Raw genomic sequence first — 21,684 nt, forward strand, 5'->3', positions numbered from 1 at the left:
GAGTGTCGACTGTTGAGGTCGTACAGCTATCTCTACGCTGCCTGTGTCTGCAAAGCCGGTAGGTCGCGCTCACACACACACACACACAGAGAGACACACACAGAGACACACACAGAGAGACACACACACAGAGAGACACACACACAGAGAGACACGCACACAGAGAGACACGCACACAGAGAGACACGCACACAGAGAGACACGCACACAGAGAGACACGCACACAGAGAGACACGCACACAGAGAGACACGCACACAGAGAGACACGCACACAGAGAGACACGCACACAGAGAGACACGCACACAGAGAGACACACACACAGAGAGACACACAGAGAGAGACACACAGAGAGAGACACACAGAGACACACAGAGAGACACACACACACACACACACAGACACACAGAGAGACACACACACACACACACACAGAGAGACACACACACAGACACACACAGAGAGAGACACACACACACAGAGAGACACACACACACACAGAGACACACACACACACAGAGACACACACACACACACACAGAGACACACACACAGAGAGACACACACAGAGAGACACACACAGAGAGACACACACAGAGAGACACACACAGAGAGACACACAGACACACACAGAGAGACACACACACACACAGAGACACACACAGACACACACACAGAGACACACACAGACACACACACAGAGACACACACACACACACACAGAGAGAGAGACACACACAGAGAGACACACACACACACACACAGAGAGACACACACACATTTATCATAGTGTACACTATCATTCGAAAGTTTGGTCACCTTATTTCAGGGGTTTTCTTTATTTTTACTATTTTCTACATTGTAGAATAATAGTGAAGACATCAAAACTATGAAATAACACATATGGAATCATGTGGTAAATGGAAAAAGTGTCAAAATATATTTTATATATTTGTGATTCTTCAAAGTAGCCACCCTTTGCCTTGATGACAGCTTTGCACACTCTTGGCATTCTCTCAACCAACTTCATGAGGTAGTCACCTGGAATGAATTTCAATTAACAGGTGTACCTTGTTAATTTGTAAAATGTCTTTCCTTCTTAATGCGTTTGAACCAATCAGTTGTGTTGTGACAAGGTAGGGGTGGTATACAGAAGACAGCCCTATTTGGTAAAAGACCAAGTCCATATTATGACAAGAACAACTCAAATACGCAAAGAGAAATGACATTCCATCATTACTTTAAGACATGAAGGTCAGTCAATCTGGAAAATGTCAAGGACTTTGAAAGAGACTTGCTTGGGCCAAGAAACACGAGCAACGGACATTAGACTGGTGGACATCTGTCCTTTTGGTCTGATGAGTCCAAATTTGTTCCAACCGCCGTGTCTTTGTGAGACTCAGAGTAGCTGAACGGATGATCTCGGCATGTGTGGTTCCCACCGTGAAGCATGGAGGAGGAGGAGGTGTGATGGTGCTTTGCTGGTGACACTGTCTGTGTTATTGTATTATGTATGTGTGGTGGTGTACCTAATAAACTGGCCACTGACTGTATACATTGTGTAGTGTGGTGGTGTACCTAATAAACTGGCCCCTGTGTGTTCAGGTTGGAGTGGGTGGGGCTGTACCGATGACATCACAGCCCAGTCGTACGGTCGTCAGCTGACAGCGGTTCTACTGCTCACGCTCAGTAACCTCTTCGTCCCGCCCATCGTCATCGCTGTCCGACGCTGTTACGTCACCGAGGCCTCCGTCTACCTCTTTACCATGTTCTCATCTACTGTGAGTTATACAGACCGACCTGTTGTCTCCTCTAATGTGAGTTATACAGACCGACCTGTCGTCTACCTCTTTACCATGTTCTTCTCTACTGTGAGTTATACAGACTGACCTGTTGTCTACCTCTTTACCATGTTCTCCTCTACTGTGAGTTATACAGACCGACCTGTTGTCTCCTCTACTGTGAGTTATACAGACCGACCTGTTGTCTCCTCTACTGTGAGTTATACAGACTGACCTGTTGTCTACCTCTTCACCATGTTCTCCTCTACTGTGAGTTATACAGACTGACCTGTTGTCTACCTCTTTACCATGTTCTCCTCTACTGTGAGTTATACAGACCGACCTGTTGTCTCCTCTACTGTGAGTTATACAGACCAACCTGTTGTCTACCTCTTTACCATGTTCTCCTCTACTGTGAGTTATACAGACCGACCTGTTGTCTACCTCTCCGATCTTTTTATATTGTCTTTATTGTTTACATCACCAAAGCAAGTGAAATAGATCAATTAAATAAACAATATAAAATGAACAGTAAAACATTACACTCACAAAAGTTCCAAAAGAATAAAGACATTACAAATGTCATTATGTCTATATACAGTGTTGTAACGATGTACAAAAAGGGAAAATAAATAAACATAAATATGGGTTGTGTTTACAATGGTGTTTTGTTCTTCACTGGTTGACCTTTTCAAATCTTGTTGCTGTGATTGGTCACTGTGGTATTTCACCCAGTAGATATGGGAGTTTATCAAAATCGGGTTTGTTTTCTAATTCTTTGTGTATCTGTGTAATCTGAGGGAAATATGTGTCTCTAATATGGTCATACATTTGGCAGGAGGTTAGGAAGAGCAGCTCAGTTTCCACCTCATTTTATGGGCAGTGTTGCACATAGCCTGTCTTCTGTTGAGAGCCATGTCTGCCTACGGCGGCCTTTCTCAATAGCAAGGCTATGCTCACTGAGTCTGTACATAGTCAAAGCTTTCCTTAAGTTTTGGTCAGTCACAGTGGTCAGGTATTCTGCCGCTGTGTACTCTCTGTTTAGGGACAAATGGCATTCTAGTTTGCTCAAGTAATTACCTTTTTGTTTTCACATGATTTGGTTGGGTCTGTTTGTGTTGCTGTCCTGGGGCTCTGTGGGGTCTGTTTGTGTTGCTGTCCTGGGGCTCTGTGGGGTCTGTTTGTGTTGCTGTCCTGGGGCTCTGTGGGGTCTGTTTGTGTTGCTGTCCTGGGGCTCTGTGGGGTCTGTTTGTGTTGCTGTCCTGGGGCTCTGTGGGGTCTGTTTGTGTTGCTGTCCTGGGGCTCTGTGGGGTCTGTTTGTGTTGCTGTCCTGGGGCTCTGTGGGGTCTGTTTGTGTTGCTGTCCTGGGGCTCTGTGGGGTCTGTTTGTGTTGCTGTCCTGGGGCTCTGTGGGGTCTAGTTGTGTTGCTGTCCTGGGGCTCTGTGGGGTCTAGTTGTGTTGCTGTCCTGGGGCTCTGTGGGATCTAGTTGTGTTGCTGTCCTGGGGCTCTGTGGGGTCTAGTTGTGTTGCTGTCCTGGGGCTCTGTGGGGTCTAGTTGTGTTGCTGTCCTGGGGCTCTGTGGGGTCTAGTTGTGTTGCTGTCCTGGGGCTCTGTGGGGTCTAGTTGTGTTGCTGTCCTGGGGCTCTGTGGGGTCTGTTTGTGTTGCTGTCCTGGGGCTCTGTGGGGTCTGTTTGTGTTGCTGTCCTGGGGCTCTGTGGGGTCTAGTTGTGTTGCTGTCCTGGGGCTCTGTGGGGTCTGTTTGTGTTGCTGTCCTGGGGCTCTGTGGGGTCTGTTTGTGTTGTTGTCCTGGGGCTCTGTGGGGTCTGTTTGTGTTGCTGTCCTGGGGCTCTGTGGGGTCTGTTTGTGTTGTTGTCCTGGGGCTCTGTGGGGTCTGTTTGTGTTGTTGTCCTGGGGCTCTGTGGGGTCTGTTTGTGTTGTTGTCCTGGGGATCTGTGGGGTCTGTTTGTTGCTGTCCTGGGGCTCTGTGGGGTCTGTTTGTGTTGCTGTCCTGGGGCTCTGTGGGGTCTGTTTGTTGCTGTCCTGGGGCTCTGTGGGGTCTGTTTGTGTTGCTGTCCTGGGGCTCTGTGGGGTCTAATTGTGTTGCTGTCCTGGGGCTCTGTGGGGTCTAATTGTGTTGCTGTCCTGGGGCTCTGTGGGGTCTGTTTGTGTTTGTGAACAGAGTCCCAGGACCAGCTTGCTTAGGGGACTCTTCTCCAGGTTCATCTCTCTGTAGGTGATGGCTTTGCTCTGGAAGGTTTGGGAATCACTTCCTTTTAGGTGGTTGTAGAATTTAACGGCTCTTTTCTAGATTTTGATAATTAGCGGGTATCGGCCTAATTCAGCTCTGCATTATTTGGTGTTTAATGTTTGTTCACTGAGGATATTTTTGCAGAATTCTGCATGCAGAGTCTCAATTTGGTGTTTGTCCCATTTAGTGAATTCTTGGTTGGTGAGCGGACCCCAGACCTCACAACCATAAAGGGCAATGGGTTCTATAACTGATTCAAGTCATTTTTAGCCAGATCCTAATTGGGATGTTCAATTCTCTCTCTCCATCTCCCTGTATCTCGCTCCATCTCTCACTCTCCCTCTCTCTCTCTCTCTCTCTCTCTCTCTCCATCTCTCACTCTCCCTCCCCCTCTCTCTCTCTTCCACTGTCTCTCCTTCTTTCTCTCCCTCCTCTCCTCTCCTCTGTCTCCTCTCCTCTGTCTCCTCTCCTCTGTCTCCTCTCCTCTGTCTCCTCTCCTCTGTCTCCTCTCCTCTGTCTCCTCTCCTCTGTCTCCTCTCCTCTGTCTCCTCTCCTCGTCTCTCCTCGTCTCTCCTCTCCTCGTCTCTCCTCTCTCGTCTCTCCTCTCCTCTCCTCTCTCTCCTCTGTCTCTCCTCTCCTCTCCTCTGTCGCTCCTCTGTCTCTCCTCTGTCTCCTCTCCTCTGTCTCCTCTCCTCTGTCTCCTCTCCTCTGTCTCCTCTCCTCTGTCTCCTCTCCTCTGTCTCCTCTCCTCTGTCTCCTCTCCTCTGTCTCCTCTCCTCTGTCTCCTCTCCTCTGTCTCTCCTCTCCTCTGTCTCTCCTCTCCTCTGTCTCCTCTCCTCTGTCTCCTCTCCTCTGTCTCCTCTCCTCTCCTCTGTCTCCTCTCCTCTCCTCTGTCTCCTCTCCTCGTCTCTCCTCTCCTCTCCTCGTCTCTCCTATCCTCTCCTCGTCTCTCCTATCCTCTCCTCGTCTCTCCTCTCCTCGTCTCTCCTCTCCTCGTCTCTCCTCTCCTCGTCTCTCCTCTCCTCTGTCTCTCCTCTGTCTCTCCTCTGTCCTCTCCTCTGTCTCTCCTCTCCTCTGTCTCTCCTCTCCTCTGTCTCTCCTCTCCTCTGTCTCTCCTCTCCTCTGTCTCTCCTCTGTCTCTCCTCTCCTCTGTCTCCTCTCCTCTGTCTCTCCTCTCCTCTCCTCTCCTCGTCTCTCCTATCCTCTCCTCGTCTCTCCTATCCTCTCCTCGTCTCTCCTATCCTCTCCTCGTCTCTCCTATCCTCTCCTCGTCTCTCCTCTCCTCGTCTCTCCTCTCCTCGTCTCTCCTCTCCTCGTCTCTCCTCTGTCTCTCCTCTGTCTCTCCTCTCCTCTGTCTCCTCTCCTCTGTCTCTCCTCTCCTCTGTCTCTCCTCGCCTCTGTCTCTCCTCTCCTCTGTCTCTCCTCTCCTCTGTCTCTCCTCTCCTCTGTCTCTCCTCTCCTCTGTCTCTCCTCTCCTCTGTCTCTCCTCTGTCTCTCCTCTCCTCTGTCTCTCCTCTCCTCTCCTCTGTCTCTCCTCTCCTCTCCTGTCTCTCCTCTCCTCTCCTCTGTCTTCTCTCCTCTGTATTCTCTCCTCTGTCTCCTCTCCTCTGTCTCCTCTCCTATGTCTCCTCTCCCTCTTCCTCTCCAGTTCTACCATGCGTGTGACCAGCCTGGTTTAACAGTGATGTGTATCATGGATTACGACACTCTCCAGTACTGCGACTTCATGCGACTTCCTGGGTTCAGTCTGTTCTATCTGGGTCACTGTTCTCTGCATGGCCCGAGTCAGAGACACGCTCAAATATGTAGGTCACACACTCACACACTCACTCACTCACTCACTCACGCACTCACGCACTCACTCACTCACTCACTCACTCACTCACTCACACACTCACACACTCACACACTTACAAACACACACACTCTTACACACACACACACTCACAGACCTACTACACACACACACTTGATATGTCATGCTAACTTGTTTTGGTGTGTGTGTAGGTGTTGTTTATGCTAGGTACTCTACTGATAGCGATGTCCATGCAGCTGGACCGAAGAGGACTATGGAACATGCTGGGGCCCATCCTGTGTGCTGTGCTCGTTATGGGGGCCTCCTGGGTAACTATTCAGCCATGGGACCTCCTGGGGGGGCCTCCTGGGTAACTATATATCCATGGGGACCTCCTGGGTAACTATATATCCATGGGACCTCCTGGGGGGACCTCCTGGGGTGACCTCCTGGGTAACTATTCAGCCTTGGGACCTCCTGGGTAACTATTCAGCCATGGGGGCCTCCTGGGTAACTATTCAGCCATGGGGCCTCCTGGGGGGACCTCCTGGGTAACTATTCAGCCATGGGACCTCCTGGGGGGACCTCCTGGGTAACTATTCAGCCATGGGACCTCCTGGGTAACTATTCAGCCATGGGACCTCCTGGGTAACTATTCAGCCATGGGACCTCCTGGGTAACTATTCAGCCATGGGACCTCCTGGGGGGACCTCCTGGGTAACTATTCAGCCATGGGACCTCCTGGGGTGACCTCCTGGGTAACTATTCAGCCATGGGATCTCCTGGGTAACTATTCAGCCATGGGACCTCCTGGGTAACTATTCAGCCATGGGACCTCCTGGGGTGACCTCCTGGGGCCCATCCTGTGTGCTGTACTGGTTATGGGGGCCACCTGGGGTGACCTCCTGGGGTGACCTCCTGGGTAACTATTCAGCCATGGGGGCCTCCTGGGGTGACCTCCTGGGTAACTATTCAGCCTTGGGGACCTCCTGGGTAACTATATATCCATGGGGACCTCCTGGGTAACTATATATCCATGGGGACATCCTGGGGTGACCTCCTGGGTAACTATATATCCATGGGGACCTCCTGGGGTAACCTCCTGGGTAACTATATATCCATGGGGACCTCCTGGGTAACTATATATCCATGAGGACCTCCTTGGTAACTATTCAGCCATGGGGGCCTCCTGGGGTGACCTCCTGGGTAACTATATATCCATGGGGACCCCCTGGGGTGACCTCCTGGGTAACTATATATCCATGGGACCTCCTGGGTAACTATATATCCATGGGGACCTCCTGGGGGGACCTCCTGGGTAACTATATATCCATGGGGACCTCCTGGGTAACTATATATCCACGGGGACCTCCTGGGTAACTATATATCCACGGGGACCTCCTGGGTAACTATATATCCATGGGGACCTCCTGGGTAACTATATATCCATGGGGACCTCCTGGGTAACTATATATCCATGGGGACCTCCTGGGTAACTATATACTCCTGGGTAACTATATATCCATGGGGACCTCCTGGGTAACTATATATCCATGGGGACCTCCTGGGTAACTATATATCCATCGGGACCTCCTGGGTAACTATATATCCATCGGGACCTCCTGGGTAACTATATATCCATGGGGACCTCCTGGGTAACTATATATCCATGGGGACCTCCTGGGTAACTATATATCCATGGGGACCTCCTGGGTAACTATATATCCATGGGGACCTCCTGGGTAACTATATATCCATGGGGACCTCCTGGGGTGACCTCCTGGGTAACTATATATCCATGGGGACCTCCTGGGTAACTATATATCCATGGGGACCTCCTGGGTAACTATATATCCATGGGGACCTCCTGGGGTGACCTCCTGGGTAACTATATATCCATGGGGACCTCCTGGGGTGACCTCCTGGGTAACTATATATCCATGGGGACCTCCTGGGGTGACCTCCTGGGTAACTATATATCCATGGGGACCTCCTGGGGTGACCTCCTGGGTAACTATATATCCATGGGGACCTCCTGGGGTGACCTCCTGGGTAACTATATATCCATGGGGACCTCCTGGGTAACTATATATCCATGGGGACCTCCTGGGTAACTATATATCCATGGGGACCTCCTGGGTAACTATATATCCATGGGGACCTCCTGGGTAACTATATATCCATGGGGACCTCCTGGGTAACTATATATCCATGGGGACCTCCTGGGGTGACCTCCTGGGTAACTATATATCCATGGGGACCTCCTGGGGTGACCTCCTGGGTAACTATATATCCATGGGGACCTCCTGGGTAACTATATATCCATGGGGACCTCCTGGGGTGACCTCCTGGGTAACTATATATCCATGGGGACCTCCTGGGGTGACCTCCTGGGTAACTATATATCCATGGGGACCTCCTGGGGTGACCTCCTGGGTAACTATATATCCATGGGGACCTCCTGGGTAACTATATATCCATGGGGACCTCCTGGGTAACTATATATCCATGGGGACCTCCTGGGTAACTATATATCCATGGGGACCTCCTGGGTAACTATATATCCATGGGGACCTCTTGGGTAACTATATATCCATGGGGACCTCCTGGGTAACTATATATCCATGGGGACCTCCTGGGTAACTATATATCCATGGGGACCTCCTGGGTAACTATATATCCATGGGGACCTCCTGGGTAACTATATATCCATGGGGACCTCCTGGGTAACTATATATCCATGGGGACCTCCTGGGTAACTATATATCCACGGGGACCTCCTGGGTAACTATATATCCACGGGGACCTCCCGGGTAACTATATATCCACGGGGACCTCCCGGGTAACTATATATCCACGGGGACCTCCCGGGTAACTATATATCCACGGGGACCTCCCGGGTAACTATATATCCACGGGGACCTCCCGGGTAACTATATATCCACGGGGACCTCCTGGGTAACTATATATCCATCGGGATCTCCTGGGGTGACCTCCTGGGTAATTATATATCCATGGGGACCTCCTGGGTAACTCTATATCCATGGGGACCTCCTGGGGTGACCTCCTGGGTAACTATATATCCATGGGGACCTCCTGGGTAACTATATATCCATGGGGACCTCCTGGGTAACTATATATCCATGGGGACCTCCTGGGTAACTATATATCCACGGGGACCTCCTGGGTAACTATATATCCACGGGGACCTCCCGGGTAACTATATATCCACGGGGACCTCCCGGGTAACTATATATCCACGGGGACCTCCCGGGTAACTATATATCCACGGGCACCTCCTGGTTAACTATATATCCATCGGGACCTCCTGGGGTGACCTCCTGGGTAACTATATATCCATGGGGACCTCCTGGGTAACTCTATATCCATGGGGACCTCCTGGGGTGACCTCCTGGGTAACTATATATCCATGGGGACCTCCTGGGTAACTATATATCCACGGGGACCTCCTGGGTAACTATATATCCATGGGGACCTCCTGGGTAACTATATATCCATGGGGACCTCCTGGGTAACTATATATCCATGGGGACCTCCTGGGTAACTATATATCCATGGGGATCTCCTGGGGTGACCTCCTGGGTAACTATATATCCATGAGGACCTCCTGGGTAACTATATATCCATGGGGACCTCCTGGGTAACTATATATCCATGGGGACCTCCTGGGTAACTATATATCCATGGGGACCTCCTGAGGTGACCTCCTGCCAGGGTTAAGGCTGTGTCTGTTCCCAGGTGTATCGAGGGGTTTCCTCCTGCCAGGGTTAAGGCTGTGTGTGTTGTCCAGGTGTATCGAGGGGTTTCCTCCTGCCAGGGTTAAGGCTGTGTGTGTGTGTTGTCCAGGTGTTTCGAGGGTTTTCCTCCTTCCAGGGTTAAGGCTGTGTGTTGTCCAGGTGTATCGAGGGGTTTCCTCCTGCCAGGGTTAAGGCTGTGTGTGTGTGTTGTCCAGGTGTTTCGAGGGGTTTCCTCCTGCCAGGGTTAAGGCTGTGTGTTGTCCAGGTGTATCGAGGGGTTTCCTCCTGCCAGGTTTAAGGCTGTGTGTTGTCCAGGTGTATCGAGGGGTTTCCTCCTGCCAGGGTTAAGGCTGTGTGTTGTCCAGGTGTATCGAGGGGTTTCCTCCTGCCAGGGTTAAGGCTGTGTGTTTTACCAGGTGTATCGAGGGGTTTCCTCCTGCCAGGGTTAAGGCTGTGTCTTTTACCAGGTGTATCGAGGGGTTTCCTCCTGCCAGGGTTAAGGCTGTGTGTGTCCAGGTGTATTGAGGGGTTTCCTCCTGCCAGGGTTAAGGCTGTGTGTTGTCCAGGTGTATGGAGGGGTTTCCTTCTGCCAGGGTTAAGGCTGTGTGTGTTGTCCAGGTGTATCGAGGGGTGAAGAGGAGACGCTGTTACCCTCCATCTTGGCGCCGCTGGGTTCTTTTCCTCCTCCCGGGCCTGGCCTCGGTGCTGATCGGCGTGTGTGTGTACGTGTTCGCTGAGACGGAGGACAACTACCTGTACACACACTCTCTGTGGCACGTCCTGGTCGCCTCCAGCGTTGTCTTCCTCTTACCTCCCGGAGAGACGGACTCCGTTATCGCCTGGAGGCCCGCAGTCTGTGGTTCCACGCTCTGTCACAGCACGAAGGACGAGTTATACCCTGTTACATGACCTCTGAACCCCCTGGACCTGAGGAGACCGACAGTCTGTGGTTACACGCTCTGTCACAGCACGAAGTACGAGTTATCCGCCGTTACATGACCTCTGAACCCCCCCTGGACCTGAGGAGACCGACAGTCTGTGGTTACACGCTCTGTCACAGCACGAAGGACGAGTTATCCGCCGTTACATGACCTCTGAACCCCCCTGGACCTGAGGAGGCCCGCAGTCTGTGGTTACACGCTCTGTCACAGCACGAAGGACGAATTATACGCCGTTATATGACCTCTGAACCCCCCTGGACCTGAGGAGGCCCGCAGTCTGTGGTTACACGCTCTGTCACAGCACGAAGGACGAGTTATATACCGTTACATGACCTCTGAACCCCCCCTGGACCTGAGGAGACCGACCGTCTGTGGTTACATGACCTCTGAACCCCCCTGGACCTGAGGAGACCGACCGTCTGTGGTTGCACGCTCTGTCACAGCACGAAGGACGAGTTATACACCGTTACATGACCTCTGAACCCCCCTGGACCTGTGGAGACCGACTTTCTCATGGGTATCAGGGCTGTGACCATACCAGGATTGGACAGATTGGTTTTTGGGGGTTCATGGTAAAAAAAAAAGTTTGGTTTTGTCCTTTAAAAAACCTGCTGGGTGTAAAATCTAGTGTTTTATAGCTGTGAAAAATATTAATGATGTTTTAAAACCCTGCTGGGTGTAAAATCTCGTGTTTTTATAGCTGGGAAAAACATTTATGATGTTTTAAAACCTGCTAGGTGTAAAATCTAGTGTTTTATAGATGGGAAAAACATGAATGATGTTAAATCTAGTGTTTTATAGCTGGGAAAACATTAATGATGTAAAATCTAGTTTTTTATAGCTGGGAAAAACATTAATGATGTTAAATCTAGTCTTTTATAGATGGGAAAAACATTAATGATGTAAAATCTAGTGTTTTATAGCTGGGAAAAACATGAATGATGTTAAATCTAGTGTTTTATAGCTGGGAAAAACATTAATGATGTAAAATCTAGTGTTTTATAGATGGGAAAAACATTAATGATGTTTAAAAACCTTTTCACTACATATATAATACTGGTATGGTCCCAGCTTTGCTCTATGCCGGTATGTATGTATAGATATATATATATATGTATGTGTGTGTGTGTGTGTGTGTGTGTGTGTGTGTGTGTGTGTGTGTGTATTTATTTATTCATTTTTATATATATATATATATATATATATAAATATATATATAAAAAAAATATAGATATAAATAAATACACACACACACACACACACACACACACACATATACATATATATATATATATATATATATATATATATATGACATATATTTCTAGTCGAGGATATGAATGTTTTTACACTAATATATTTATATGACATCACGGTGACATCACTGCCTGCTAATCCATCACGTCTTGCCCCTCCCTCTTCCTCCTTTCCTCCTCCTCATCCTCCTCTCTAGTTTAGATGCACTACTAGATAGATGAAGACTGCTAGTTAAAGCAGGGAAGTTCAATGGTATAGATCAGGCCTCTCCTTTCTAATACGGGACTAATTCAGACCTGGTATAGATCAGGCCTCTCCTAATACGGGACTAATTCAGACGTGGTATAGATCAGGCCTCTCCTAATACGGGCCCAATTCAGACACGGGACACCAGGTGAGTGTAATTAACAAGCAGAAACAGAAGTGTTTTGGTCCTCCAGAACCAGAACTGAACAGCCCTGACTAAAGAATAGTGGAAGATTCTAGCAATGAAGATGTTTTTCCTCATCGATACAATTTATGTCTCTGTGTGCAGTTCGGAGGAAGTTGAAGGTCGTTTTCACCAGCCAACGCTAACTAGCATTAGCACAATGAGTTGTAGTCTACCAGTACAGTTAGCACCTGTAGACTCACTCCCTTACCCTGACCTCAATGGGCCCTGTTCCAATTCTATATCCTCCCTCCGTTCCTTAGTCCCTTACCCTGACCTCAATGGGCCCTGTTCCAATTCTATACCCTCCCTCCGTTCCTAACTCCCTTACCCTGACCTCAACGGGCCCTGTTCCAATTCTATACCCTCCCTCCGTTCCTAACTCCCTTACCCGCACCTCAATGGGCCCTGTTCCAATTCTATATCCTCCCTCCGTTCCTAACTCCTTTCCTTCTCCTTAAAGCACTTTCATGACTAAGTGTAATAATGTCATTTTAATGACATCTAAATGTAATTTGTCTAGAGGTTTTTCTCTGAATTTGTATTTGCTTTTGAAACAAATCAGATTGTGTATCCAGTGCCTCTCCTCTCTCTCTCTCTGTAAGACCATTTCCACCATAACTCAGATTTTTCTGGTCATATTGATTATATTTCACAGTGATATTAAGTTAGAATGAAGCATTTTAAATTTTCTGGTGTTGAGGTGAATAATGATTAAGTGATATGACATGCTATTCTATAAAATGATTTCTCTGTAATAAATATTTCCTGATTTAAGCTAATCAGGTAAATGTAATTAACTAGAAAGTCGGGGCACCACAAAATAATGTTTATAGAGCTGTTATCTTCCGAATAAACTCTTAAAGACCTGATAATCTTTTACGTCAATATTTAATCGTCACCTTGTTTAGTCTCATCTGAAAGTTGTAAATTCTTGGTTATCTTACATTTACATTTTAGTCATTTAGCAGACGCTCTTATCCAGAGCGACTTACAGTAGTGAATGCACACATTTCATACATTTTTTTCTCCGTACTGGTCCCCCGTGGGAATCGAACCCACAACCCTGGCGTTGCAAATACCATCCTCTACCAACTGAGCCACACGAACCCTGGCTAACAAGTTGAACCCTGGCTAACAAGTTGAACCCTGGCTAACAAGTTGAACCCTGGCTAACAAGTTGAACCCTGGCTAACAAGTTGAACCCTGGCTAACAAGTTGAACCCTGGCTAACAAGTTGAACCCTGGCTAACAAGTTGAACCCTGGCTAACAAGTTGATACTTGACATGTTTTGTGGGCATTCTACTGCGCGTCTAGTCATTCTAGCGCGCGTCTAGTCTAGTCATTCTGCCGCGCGTCTAGTCATTCTGCCGCGCGTCTAGTCATTCTGCCGCACGTCTAGTCATGCTGCCGCGCGCCACGTCTAGACATTCTGCCGCGCGCCACGTCTAGACATTCTGCCGCGCGCCACGTCTAGACATTCTGCCGCGCGCCACGTCTAGACATTCTGCCGCGCGCCACGTCTAGACATTCTGCCGCGCGTCTAGTCATTCTACCGTGTTCATTCCAGAGGTGTGCCTGGGTGCAGGGTTTTGCTTCAGCCAAGGCAGTGATGTGAAGTTGACGAACCCTACCACTGGATGACAGATACATTCTGCTTTTGGACACACGCTAAGATTTATCTGATTTAAGTTGAAGTTCTGAAATTACATGTTCATCTGTAGTGTACTTCCTGTTACCTCATGTTCATCTTTGGTTACTGTAGTCTACTTCCTGTTACCTCATGTTCATCTTTGGTTACTGTAGTCTACTTCCTGTTACCTCATGTTCATCTTTGGTTACTGTAGTCTACTTCCTGTTACCTCATGTTCATCTTTGGTTACTGTAGTCTACTTCCTGTTACCTCATGTTCATCTTTGGTTACTGTAGTCTACTTCCTGTTACCTCATGTTCATCTTTGGTTACTCTAGTCTACTTCCTGTTACCTCATGTTCATCTTTGGTTACTCTAGTCTACTTCCTGTTACCTCATGTTCATCTTTGGTTACTCTAGTCTACTTCCTGTTACCTCATGTTCATCTTTGGTTACTCTAGTCTACTTCCTGTTACCTCAGAATACAAATCAAAACAAAATAAATCTCTCTAAAGATTTGGGGTGTTTCCATAGAGCCCTTCCATCCTAGTCTCCATGGCAACATTATCTATTACGGTAGGACAGTTTCCATAGCGCCCTTCCATCCTAGTCTCCATGGCAAAATGATCTAGTACAGTAGGTCTGTTTCCATAGTGTTTTTTGGTGTGTGATTCACCAGAGGACATCAGATTGGAGGATTACCCATAATCCCTCGTACAGTGTGTGCTTGGTGCCCAGCTGTGTGTGTTAATCTGTTTTACATCTATTAGGGAATCTGATGGATTCTCTGGACCTGCAGGGCTGTTAAATAATGAATAGAACCTCTACCTCACGTTAACACACAGTAACATGAATAGATCCTCATGTTAACACACAGACAGTAACATGAATAGAACCTCATGTTAACACACAGTAACATGAATAGAGCCTCATGTTAACACACAGACAGTAACATGAATAGAACCTCATGTTAACACACAGACAGTAACATGAATAGAACCTCATGTTAACACACAGACAGTAACATGAATAGAACCTCATGTTAACACAGACAGTTACATGAATAGAACCTCATGTTAACACACAGACAGTTACATGAATAGAACCTCATGTTAACACACAGTTACATGAATAGAACCTCATGTTAACACACAGTAACATGAATAGAACCTCATGTTAACACACAGACAGTTACATGAATAGAACCTCATGTTAACACACAGTAACATGAATAGAACCTCATGTTAACACACAGACAGTAACATGAATAGAACCTCATGTTAACACACAGACAGTAACATGAATAGAACCTCATGTTAACACACAGACAGTAACATGAATAGAACCTCATGTTAACACACAGACAGTAACATGAATAGAACCTCATGTTAACACACAGACAGTAACATGAATAGAACCTCATGTTAACACACAGACAGTAACATGAATAGAACCTCATGTTTACACAGTAACATGAATAGAACCTCATGTTTACACAGTAACATGAATAGAACCTCATGTTTACACAGTAACATGAATAGAACCTCATGTTTACACAGTAACATGAATAGAACCTCATGTTTACACAGTAACATGAATAGAACCTCATGTTAACACACAGACAGTAACATGAATAGAACCTCATGTTAACACACAGACAGTAACATGAATAGAACCTCATGTTAACACACAGACAGTAACATGAATAGAACCTCATGTTAACACACAGACAGTAACATGAATAGAACCTCATGTTAACACAGTAACATGAATAGAACCTCATGTTTACACAGTAACATGAATAGAACCTCATGTTAACACACAGACAGTAACATGAATAGAACCTCATGTTAACACACAGACAGTAACATGAATAGAACCTCATGTTAACACACAGACAGTAACATGAATAGAACCTCATGTTAACACACAGTAACATGAATAGAACCTCATGTTTACACATAGACAGTAACATGAATAGAACCTCATGTTTACACAGTAACATGAATAGAACCTCATGTTTACACAGTAACATGAATAGAACCTCATGTTAACACACAGACAGTAACATGAATAGAACCTCATGTTAACACACAGACAGTAACATGAATAGAACCTCATGTTAACACACAGACAGTAACATGAATAGAACCTCATGTTTACACAGTAACATGAATAGAACCTCATGTTAACACACAGACAGTAACATGAATAGAACCTCATGTTAACACACAGACAGTAACATGAATAGAACCTCATGTTAACACACAGACAGTAACATGAATAGAACCTCATGTTAACACACAGACAGTAACATGAATAGAACCTCATGTTAACACACAGACAGTAACATGAATAGAACCTCATGTTAACACACAGACAGTAACATGAATAGAACCTCATGTTAACACAGTAACATGAATAGAACCTCATGTTAACAGTAACATGTAACCTCATGTTAACACAGTAACATGAATAGAACCTCATGTTAACACACAGACAGTAACATGAATAGAACCTCATGTTAACACAGTAACATGAATAGAACCTCATGTTTACACAGTAACATGAATAGAACCTCATGTTAACACACAGACAGTAACATGAATAGAACCTCATGTTAACACACAGACAGTAACATGAATAGAACCTCATGTTAACACACACACAGTAACATGAATAGAACCTCATGTTAACACACACACAGTAACATGAATAGAACCTCATGTTAACACACACACAGTAACATGAATAGAACCTCATGTTAACACACAGTAACATGAATAGAACCTCATGTTAACACACAGTAACATGAATAGAACCTCATGTTAACACACAGACAGTAACATGAATAGAACCTCATGTTAACACACAGACAGTAACATGAATAGAACCTCATGTTTACACAGTAACATGAATAGAACCTCATGTTAACACACAGTAACATGAATAGAACCTCATGTTAACACACAGTAACATGAATAGAACCTCATGTTAAGGTTCTACCTGGGGTAGCAGCCCCTCTGCCTTGTTCTGGGCTGAGAGTTACCAGGGGGCTAGTTCTACCTGGGGTTAAGGTTGGGAGGAAGTTAATAGAACCTAAAACAGGTTACCTGTCTAATACAACACAGCTCTGACAAATTGTAAACCCAGTTCATGGGCGACTCCGTATTTTCAGACTGAAGCAGAATCATCCAGCGATCATCCACTGTTTACCAGGGGGCAGCGTTACCGACGTAAAGGCTCGTCTAAAATCTACAGAAAAGACAGAAACGTCAACGGGGGCGATGTCATTATTCAGAACCACGTCCCTGTAAAGCTTAGAGAGGATCTCATGTTAAATACTGTTGTAGTAATATGGCTACAGGTTCATCTGCATCACCTAAAGCCCATTCTGGTGGGAAGCTGCTATAGACCACCAAGTGCTAACAGTCAGTGTCTGGATAATATGTGTGAAATGCTTGATAACATACAGAGTCTTCGAAAAGTATTCAGACCTCTCGACTTTTCACATTTTGTTACATTACAGCCTTATTTTAAAATGTATTAAATAAATTAAAAAAACGTAGGAATCTACACACAATACCCCCATAATGACATCACAATACCCCATAATGACGTCACAGTACCCAATAATAAGGTCACAATACCCCATATTTGACGTCACAATACCCCATAATGACATCACAATACCCCATAATGACATCACAATACCCCATAATGACGTCACAATACCCCTTAATGACGTCACAATACCCCGTAATGACATCACAATACCCCATAATGACACCACAATACCCCATAATGAAAACGCGAAACAGGTTTTTAGACATTTTTGCAAATAAAGTAAGTATTCAGACCCTTTGCTATGAGACTCTAAATTGAGTTCAGGTGCATCCTGTTTCCATTGATCATCCTTGAGATGTTTCTACAACCTAATTGGAGTCCACCTGTGGTCAATTCAATTAATTGGACATGATTTGGAAAGGCACACACCTGTTTATATAAGGAATTGTAAGGAATTGTCCGTAGAGCTCCGAGACAGGATTGTGTCGAGGCACAGATCTGGGGAAGGGTACCAAAACATTTCTGCAGCGTTGAAGGTCCCCAAGAACACAGTGGCCTCCATCATTCTTAAATGGAAGAAGTTTGGAACCATCAAGACTCTTCCTAGAGCTGGCCGCCCGGCCAAACTGAGCAAACAGAAGAAGGACTTTGGTTAGGGATGTGACCAAGAACCCGATGGTCACTCTGACAGAGCTCCAGAGTTCCTCTGTGGAGATGGGAGAACCTTCCAGACAGAAAATCGTCTCTGCAGCACTCCACCAATCAAGCCTTTATGGTAGAGTGGCCAGACGGAAGCCACTTCTTAGTAAAAGGCACATGACAGCCTACTTGGTGTTTGCTAAAAGGCACCTAAAGACTCTCAGACCATGAGAAACAAGATTCTCTGGTCTGATGAAACCAAGATTGAACGCTTTGGCCTGAATGCCAAGTATCACATCTGGAGAAAACCTGGCACCATCCCTTCGGTGAAGCATGGTGTTGGCAGCATCATGCTGTGGGGATGTTTTTCAGCAGCAGGGACTGGGAGACTAGTCAGGATCGAGGCAAAGATGAACGGAGCAAAGTACAGAGAGATCCTTGATGAAAACCTGCTCCAGAGTGCTCAGGATCTCAGACTGAAAATGAACTAACCCTAACCCTAATAAACATGCACCCATTAAGAAAATGACCTAACCATAACCCACCCATTAAGAAAATGACTGTAAAAACTGTTAAATCCCCTTGGATTGATAAGGAATTGCAAAATTGCACGTTTGCCAATCGGTTGGGCTGTCATATCTTATTATAATAACTGTAATTCCTTATCATAACTGTCATATCTTATTATAATAACTGTTGTATCTTTTCTTAATAACTGTCATATCTTATTATAAAAACTGTTGTATCTTTTCTTAATAACTGTCATATCTTATTATAATAACTGTTGTATCTTTTCTTAATAACTGTCATATCTTATTATAATAACTGTTGTATCTTTTCTTAATAACTGTCATATCTTATTATAATAACTGTTGTATCTTATCATAATAACTGTCATACCTTATCATAACTTGCATACCTTATTCTATTATGACAGTTATTATGATGATGAATCTTATTTATTGTGATAATACATGTCAGTTGTTATGAGGTATATTTGTTGTTATGATGAGGTATATTTGTTGTTATGATGAGGTATATTTGTTGTTATGATGAGGTATATTTGTTGTTATGATGAGGTATATGTGTTGTTATGATGAGGTATATGTGTTATTATGATGAGGTTTATGTGTTGTTATGATATGACCGTTGACCTGTAACTGTTATTGGTGTCCATCAGTCATGTTATTCTAAATGAAGGGCTAAAGGCTGGTTTACACTCTGTCTATCGACATATCCACAGCTGTCATCAAAACGACAGCCTTTTGCATTACATCTGCAGCCCGGTGCTCCAAATAGTAAACTTTCTCTAACACCAGTAAACATTTAAAAAAGGAATTCAGTAAATGTGAACCTAGCAAACCAGAGGCAACTAAAAGCTATTTCCAAAACAGTGTTTTGGTTAGTTGCTAAGTAGTTAGCCACAGTTCAAATAACGACCAGAGTAAAGCTGACAACAATCTTACTACTTTTTTTTTTATTCATTATTACAGGAACATAAAACCCACAACATCATTATTTAAAAGAAAATTGTGAGCTGACAGAAAATAGCTGACTGCTCCAGAGTGACGAAATAAAAACCAGGTCATTCTATTTCAGAACTTTAGAACTACTGTCATTCTATCTGAGAACTTTAGAACTACTGTCATTCTATCTGAGAACTTTAGAACTACTGTCATTCTATCTGAGAACTTTAGAACTACTGCATCACCTGGTCACAGGAGGATTCTGGTCTGGTTGCCGTGGCAGTTCGGTAACCGCGACAACGGACCGCTACAGTCGCCATGGAGACGGGAACTTTTTTTTTTCTCCCCGTGTGGCTCTGCAACAAACGAAACTTGACAGTCTACAGCAGGGGTGTCAAACTCATTTTAGCTCAGGGGCCACATGGAGGAAAATCTATTCCCAAGTGGGCCGGACCGGTAAAATCATGGTATATATAACTTAAAAACAACAACTTCAGATTGTTTTCTTTGTTTTAATACGATCAACATAAAGCTGGAGCCTGAGGACAGTGTGTCCACAATAGTACAAGCACAACATCACTATTAATCATAAAACACCTCAAGTTTATTTGAAAATTCTAAAGAAAAAGAACACACAAACACACAATGCCTCAGTGATTCACAGAAGTATATCACAGATCACAGAACTATATCAGGGTGTCTCATGCAGCACTTTAAGTGGGGTTGCATAGTTTAGTTGACTCCTGATACCTGGCATCGTTTAGCTTTCACCAGCACATCAATATCAGGCGTCACATCCTGAGTGGCAGCCAACTTCAGGATGTGATTCAAGTGCTTGTGCGTGAGCCTTGAGCACAGCTTTGTTTTATTTATGCTCATTACAGAGAACTTGCTCACAAAGACATGTGGTTCCAAACATGCACAACAGTTTTGCAGCGAGGGCTGTCAAGTTGGGGTAACCTGGCAAGAGATTCTGATAAAATGTGTCCAAGCCAGCTGCGGCAAATTTGCCCTTCATATCCGAGTCACACTGCAAGTCTATTATTTCAAGCTGACGGGCAGATCAGAGGGATTCACGGTGAATGGCAAAAAACGTTGAAGTCTTTCTCCAGTTCACCAAAAATCTGAAAGCGTTGCTCAAACTCCCGTAACAGTCCCGTTATTTTATCTTTGAACCGCTTCATGTCTGCCACATGTTGGGTCACGCACACATTTTTCAGACAGGAGAAGTGAGCTGCATCACCACCGGCGAGTTGCGTCTCCCACAATGTCATAATACTGCGTGACGACTTTGTTGCGCCCTTGCAGCTGTTTGTTCAAGTTATTCAGGTGCTCTGTAACATCCACCATAAATGCAAGGTCCTGCATCCATTCTGCGGAATGAAATTCTAACACTGGTTTGCCCTTTTCTTCCATGAACTGTTCAATTTCTTCTCGTAAATCAAAGAAACGCCTAAGCACAGCACCTCGGCTTAACCATCTTACCTCAGTGTGGTATGGCAGGCCATAGATGTGGTCTTTCTCTCTGAGAAGGCTGTCAAACTGACGGTGATTCAGGCTTCTGGATCGGATGAAATTAACAGTTTGGATGACCACCTTCATGACGTTATCCATCTTTAATGACTTGCAACACAAAGCCTCCTGGTGCAAAATACAGTGAAAAGTCCAAAAATCACGTCCTCCATTTGCAGATTGCACTTTCTCTCTGAACTTTGTCACAACGCCTGCTTTTTTTCCCGATCATTGAGGGCGCACCATCTGTAGCCAGGCTGACAGCGCGGGACCAGTCCACTCCGACCCTGTCCAGCGCGCCGAAAATATCAGCTGCTGTCGTTGTATCTGTCATCGGCACCAACTCCACGAACTCCTCGGTGACGGTCAATGTGTCATCAACTCCGCGGATGAAAATGGCCAGTTGTGCAACATCTGTAATGTCCGTACTTTCATCAATTGCAACTGAAAACCCAATAAATGACTTTACTTTTTGCTTCAACTGGCTGTCCAAATCCACTGAAAGATCGGAAATCCTGACTGCAACTGTGTTTCTTGTCAGGCTGATATTTGCAAAAGCCTGGCGCTTTTCAGGGCACACAATCTCCGCTGCCTTCATCATGCATGTTTTTACAAATTCACCCTCACTAAATGGTTTTGAAGCCACTGCGATTTCATTA

At 45.6% G+C, this 21,684-nt stretch overlaps 3 long non-coding RNA genes and 1 pseudogene across 3 annotated transcripts; 1 reads left to right on the top strand and 3 right to left on the bottom strand.

Moving 5' to 3' along the window:
* LOC115188873 (transmembrane protein 8B-like) overlaps positions 1-11,568 on the top strand; it is a 13,031-nt pseudogene extending 1,463 nt beyond the window's left edge.
* On the bottom strand, positions 6,616-9,574 carry LOC115188860 (uncharacterized). Its single transcript, XR_003876613.1, has 8 exons — positions 9,448-9,574; positions 9,232-9,376; positions 9,148-9,189; positions 8,887-8,973; positions 7,629-8,570; positions 7,442-7,586; positions 6,922-7,307; positions 6,616-6,879 (listed from the first exon to the last, which is right to left on the bottom strand). It is a non-coding gene; the product is annotated as an uncharacterized LOC115188860 (long non-coding RNA).
* Positions 11,569-13,960: 2,392 nt separating the features above from the next.
* On the bottom strand, positions 13,961-14,498 carry LOC115188935 (uncharacterized). Its single transcript, XR_003876637.1, has 2 exons — positions 14,318-14,498; positions 13,961-14,276 (listed from the first exon to the last, which is right to left on the bottom strand). It is a non-coding gene; the product is annotated as an uncharacterized LOC115188935 (long non-coding RNA).
* A 1,653-nt stretch (positions 14,499-16,151) lies between these two features.
* On the bottom strand, positions 16,152-17,185 carry LOC115188934 (uncharacterized). Its single transcript, XR_003876636.1, has 3 exons — positions 16,766-17,185; positions 16,600-16,663; positions 16,152-16,239 (listed from the first exon to the last, which is right to left on the bottom strand). It is a non-coding gene; the product is annotated as an uncharacterized LOC115188934 (long non-coding RNA).
* Between the last annotated feature and the right edge of the window lie 4,499 nt (positions 17,186-21,684).

Source organism: Salmo trutta, unplaced genomic scaffold, assembly GCF_901001165.1.
Source record: "Salmo trutta unplaced genomic scaffold, fSalTru1.1, whole genome shotgun sequence".
Taxonomy (NCBI): domain Eukaryota; kingdom Metazoa; phylum Chordata; class Actinopteri; order Salmoniformes; family Salmonidae; genus Salmo; species Salmo trutta.